Source organism: Chrysochloris asiatica, unplaced genomic scaffold, assembly GCF_000296735.1.
Source record: "Chrysochloris asiatica unplaced genomic scaffold, ChrAsi1.0 scaffold00050, whole genome shotgun sequence".
NCBI classification, from domain to species: Eukaryota; Metazoa; Chordata; class Mammalia; order Afrosoricida; family Chrysochloridae; genus Chrysochloris; species Chrysochloris asiatica.
The window spans coordinates 4,958,925-4,965,109 of NW_006408568.1; the positions used below are offsets into that span (position 1 = coordinate 4,958,925).

A 6,185-nucleotide genomic window follows, 5' to 3' on the forward strand; every position below is an offset into this window, starting at 1 on the left:
TGATAAATATACAAGTTTCAAATTTGGAGGATTCCTAAAGGGCTGTCAAGGGTAGTCTTAATAAGACCCCATTTTATCTATGGACTGACTCTAGAAACTGACCCCTGGGTATGATGTAACTCTACTGTAACATAAATAAAAATGCCATGATATTTTCTTGTTAAATGTTATGATATTGTCAGTTTAACTTGATTTCCAGGTTAGTTATTTCTCATATTTAGCACAGTATGTTTCTGTGACACTTGCCTGGTGTACACTCTTTGGAATGTACTCATTACTAGTTGAGAAAAATCCAATGATGAAAAGATTCATGTGTCATAAAATCAGAACAAAAAAAGTTGAAGAGTCTTAGCATGAGTCAGGCTATTGTATTCAATGAGCAAATGGTGCTACTAGAGCCGAGAGAAGCTCTGTTGTATGGACACAGTGTTCCCAGGGATGCTCTGTAGTCTCTTTCTTGAGTTTCTCAGTTGGCAGCTATATTCTACTTCTTAAGCACTTGGCTCTAAGGAGCTCTGGTAGCATAGTGGTTATGAATCAGGCTGCTAACCTCAAGGCCAGCAGTTTGAAAATACCAGCCGTTCCGTGGGAGAAACGTAAAGATTTACAGTCTTGGAAACCCTGTGCAGGGTCACTATGAGTTGGAAACGACTCCATGGTACTTAACAACAACAAGTACTTGGCCCTAGAATGATCATGACCTTGGTTCTGTATCTATTTTTAAAATACTGTTCTGATGGGAAAGTCCCTTCCCTGCAATAAACTGGAATTGTGAATCTTGCCACTAGCTAGAGCTGCTATATCATAGAATTTAGGTTCATTTGCTAAATATCAATTTCCTTGACAATGACTTCTAAAGTTTTTTAGCTTCTTTTAGGCAGTTAGGATTTCTACCTGATATGTTATTATTGCTGTTAAGTGCTGCCGAGTTGGTTCCATCTCACAGTCACCCTGTATAGTGTTTCCAAGGAGCAGCTGGTGATTTTGGGTGTGGCGCTGTGGGTTAATGTGCCAGACTGCAAAGCTGTTTGAACTGCAAGGTCGGTGGTTCAAGCTCACCAGCTGCTCTTCGGAAACCCTATACAGGGTCACTATGTGTCGGAACCAACTCGAAGGTACTTAATAACAACAACAACAACTTGTGGTTCACACTGACCTTGCTATCCAGTGCTTTATCCTACAGCGCCACACACAGGACTCCACACCTGGCCTATAGGTGAGGGTAAACTATCCCATGGAGAATTCCTTCAATAATCACATTTGGGCAATCACTGGTTGCAGGCAAGACTTCTTCATCCCTGGGGAACCAGCAGCACTAGCTAGTGGGACAGTCTGCTTGAATCTTCAGATTCTGTCTCTTTAAAAGAGCAACAACTCTGCTTTTAGTGGAGAAGGCACTCAGGAAACAGTTTGGGGAGTTACTTATTTCTAAAATGACAACTGTAAATATGTTCCCATGGTCATCATTGTTCCAAGATTTTAGGGACCCAGTTTCTAACATGTTTAGAAGGGGTTTCTGGTGTTTTATACATTTCTTAAGCTTTTTGTACAAGGCATGGAATTCGCTATACCTCTTTTCAGCAAAATGTTTCCTTTCATATATTAGTACTTCTATCCCAAACACTATGTGTCCTCGCTCCAGGTCACTCTCCTCATAGCAAAAAGATGGGTATAGACCTCCATGGTCACACCAGCAGGCCGATGGAAGGCCTTCATTATCTTTTAGTTTGATTTTTCCACAAAATTTTTGAAGCACACACACACACACACACACACACACACACACACACATATATATATATATATATATATTCTCCTATACAGGGTCACTAAGGGCTGGAACCAACTCAACAGCACTTAACAACAACAACACTGTATATCTGTGGTGGTTGTGGTTATGTGTTATTGCATCAGTTCTGACTCACAGTGACTCTGTATAGGGTTTCCAAGGAGTTGTTGGTGGGTTTGAACCACCAACCTTTCAGTTAATAATTCAGTGCTTATCTTACAGCACCACACACCCACCCACCCACCCACCCCCACACACATATATATACATATTTGTAGGTGCTGCACATATATGCATATATATAATAAAGACATAGTGGGCAGAGTCATGATTACCTGCCAGACAAAACCAAACAGCTCACTGAGTTCAAAGGCTTAGAACCATAATCTCATGGGGCAATTAAGTCAATTGGTACAATACAGTCTATAAAGTTCATGTTCTACCACTTTGTATAGTAAGCAGCATCTGGGGTCCTAAAAGCTTGCATGCTGTTATCCAAGATATAATTATTGGTCTCTACTGGAGTCCTGGTGTGGCGCTGTGGGTTAATGCACCAGGCTGCAAAGTCGTTTTAACTACAAGGTCAGTGCTTCAAGCTCACCAGCTGCTCCTTGGAAACCCTATACAGGGTCACTATGGGTCGGAATCCACTTGACGGCACTCAACAACAACACTGGTCTGGAGCAAAAGAGAAAAAAGGAACCTGTAGTACCCTTAGTTTACTTTTTTATCCTACCAAGTTATTGGGTTTGTTGTTGTAGTTGTTATGTGCCGTGGAGTCGGTTCCGACTCATAGTGACCCTGTACAGGGTTTTTGAGGCTGTAAATCTTTACAGGAGCAGAAAGCCTCATCTTTCTTCCACGGAACAGCTGGTAGTTTCAAACTGCTGACCTTGTGGTTCGCAGCCCGATTCATAACCGCTATGCTACCAGAGCGCCTTAAATTATTGGGTGGGACCATGTAAATAAGGTATACAAGAGTGGGATTGGTTAGTTTTGCCTACAGTTAGGTAGTTTACAAGGAGCCATTTCAGAAGCAGGAATGAGATCCCAGGACCATTAAGAAGGAAGAGCATGAGTGGAGCATGAGATCCCTACTTAGAAAGCAGGCACAACAGAGGCTAAAGCAGAGACAGTGAGAGAGAGAGAGCGGCTGAGGGCTCTGGCCCATGGACCAAGTAAAGCAGAGTGCCTATAGGCAGAAGACTAGATTGCAGGATGTGCCTTTAGACATTATCTTACTCTTAAAACACTCAAAGGTTTTAGTATCTATTGATACATATTTTTTCTTTTTTTTGCTTGAATCGATCAGGATTATTTTTAAATGGTGTATATTAAATTTTTTCCATTGCTCTCCAACTTTCCTAAACTCTGGTCAGATGAGATTAGGAAGGCTGTGGTATGTCTCTTACACATGCCTAGATCTCCTTTAAGTTCTGGCACAATTGCCAGAAGGCTCAGTTTGTTGTCCTGTCTCAGGGGAAGAAGACATTTCCAGGAAGAATGGGAGATGGATTTGAGGACCAGAATGATGATATCACATATTGGATTTGTTTCTGCATGGCTCATTCTGAATCCAGAGAACTACAGTCACTGGTTTGGGTCGTCTCATCTTGTGTAGCTTTTATAGCACTGTGGTCTCATCGGGCTCTTCTTTACTCTGTGCAAGTAATCTAGATCTTTGATTTTGAAACTAAACTTGGACTATTGATTCTGGAACCCAGATTTATTTAGCAAGCTGGTTTCTATATTCAGTCCCAGGATAAGGTTGTTCTTAAATGGCTTCATCAAGGTGCACAATTGAGATGTGTTAAAGTAGGCATGACAACGTCTGACTCAACTCCTTTCTTCAGGGTTATCTTGCCTATGTTCTTGGCTGGATTGTAATGCCTCATTAGGTTTTGATCTTTTCTGGAATAGGTGTCTAGCTTTTTGATTTGGAAACCAAATCTGGATTCTAGACTCTTCAATGTTGATTTCTAAACCAAGTTTCCATCTAGCGGTATAGTTTGGGTATGCTTTGTAGTTGAAGACATTGATGTCTTTTCAATTGCTCCCTTGTGAATTTTGTATGATCGCGCCTAGTGTAATCCATTGCTACAATCTTTTTTAGAAGGCTGCCCTGGGACACGTTGGGAGAGGACCTTCATTTCCAAGGAGTCTGGAGTTTCTTTATCTATCTATCTATCTATTTTAAATATTCTTATTTATTTATTAAGTTAACATTAAAGTTCAAAAACCATAAAGTTGTTTTCTTTTAATCACTATGGATACTAAGAACCCAACCAAACCCACAGTTGCTGAGTTAATTCTGATGCCTAGCAACCTTATAAAACAGAATAGAACTGCTCCATAGGGTTTCCAAGGTTGTAAATCTTTACAAAAGAAGACTGCTTCATCTTTCTCCTGTAGATTGACTGGTGGGTTTGAACCACTGACATTTCAGTTAGCAGCCCTATGCTTAACCCACTGCACCACCAGGTTCATTTTACCTCAGGCATTACATAACGATTAAAGGGTTAATTTTTTTCAAGAAAAATCACAATTCTTTTTCTTTCTTTCTTTATTTTGTAGGGGAGTAGGAGTAAGGAGTTAGTGTTAAGAGTATAGGTAGGGCTCTGGTAGCGTAGTGGTTACGAATTGGGCTGAGAACCTTAAGGCCAGCAGTTCGAAACTATCAGCTGTTCCGCGGGAGAAAGATGAGGCGTTCTCTTTACAGCCTTGGAAACCCTGTACAGGGTTTGGGTCGCTATGGGTCGCAATCGACTCGACGGCACTTAACAACAACAACAACAGGCTACGCTTAGTACTTCATTTAATGTTAGGGTTATGGTTAGAACTAACTAGGGTTGGAGTCCTGGTGTGGCTCTGTGGGCTAATGAGTCAGACTGAAAAGTTGTTTGAACTGCAAGGTCAGTGGTTCAAACTCATCAGCTGCTCCTTGGAAACAGGGTAGCCATGGGTTGGGATCAACTCAACGGCACTTCACCACAACAAGCACTAGTGTTAGTGTTAGGAGTTGGGGCTGGGCTAGGACTAGGAGTAAGTTTTGGTCTAATTTCTCTCCATGCCATCATTCTACCACTGTCTCTGCTCTCTCCACTTTTCTAGGTAAGAATCTCACATTCCTCTTATGCTCTTTCTTCTTGATGGTCCTGGGATCTTCTGTTCCGGAAATGAAAGATTAACTACTTCCTTCTTTTAGTTACATATCTTCTACAATTACAGTTGTGACAATCACAGTACTTAATCCTGCTAACAAGTGCTCACAATTCAATCATAAAATCCTCTCACCATCACCCCCATCTCCCTTCACCAGATCCATATGGAAAAGAGGAAAACTATTCAGTGGAGATTCTACCTTACCCTGCTTGTTCTAAAACTAAGCACACTCATGAAGCTTGTAAGTCAGCCAGTTTGTGCCTTTAGAGCCCCCCCCCCATTTTTGATAGCCAAAGTCTACATTGCCCATCTCTATCAACCCAGTGCACAGAGGATATAGCTTGTTCCTTGATATGAAGAATCCTTTCATTCAGTTGAAATTTTGAGCAGTTGCATCCATAATCAAAGGTCCAGTTCATCAAATTGTAACAATTTATACTTGCTCTCAATATCAAGCATCTTTATATTCATCTGATTGAGTTCTAGTCAGCTAGCCATCCAAGCTAGGTCAAATGGGTACCAGCTGCAACTTTGGGATTTCATGAATACTTCCCTGCACTTCAGATCAGTTGGGCGCTTCACTCTCAGCTGTAACCCTCAGTGGCTAGGTCAGTGCTCATGAACTCGGGAGTTCACACTTCAGAGCAATCACACCTTCCTTTTCTTTCTCATGGCCAAACTCAGCCCAGGTTTTCACTGCTGCATTTACCCCTTTTCTAATCACAAGTAGACCCAGGTAGTTACCAGGGGGCATAATAAACTGCTCGCAGCTTCCCTTTGAGTTTCAGTCTTACAAGGGGGTTTTCCCTGATGGGATGACTTTTCTTGCCTTGATGCCTCCAAAGCAAACAGTTTGCTTGATATTCTAACAGCCAAACAGTTTGCTTTTTTTCTGCAGATCTTTCTTTCAATAAGATTCTTCTGTTCTCCCAACTGAGAAGGTTCTGGGTGGGGCTCAGGATTCCACCTAAGGCCCCATACTCTACAAAGGCTTAACAAGAAGCCTATCTGCCTGGGCACATTTTATGAGTGTTTTTTGTTGTCATTTTTGCAAGCTGATATCTCTGCATCCCTATTTTCAGCCTTGTAGATTTGTTTTACTTTGAATACTTCTATATCTGAATTTAGTTCACTTATGTTCATATTGGGCCACAAGGCTGTTTAACTGCAAGTTGCGGAAAGCCTCATCTCTCTCACGTAGAGGGCCTGGAGGATTTGAGCTGCTGACCACGAG

At 41.5% G+C, this 6,185-nt stretch overlaps 1 pseudogene; it reads right to left on the minus strand.

Moving 5' to 3' along the window:
- Positions 1–1,210: 1,210 nt before the first annotated feature.
- Positions 1,211–5,705, minus strand: LOC102819876 (annotated as a pseudogene).
- Positions 5,706–6,185: the final 480 nt, after the last annotated feature.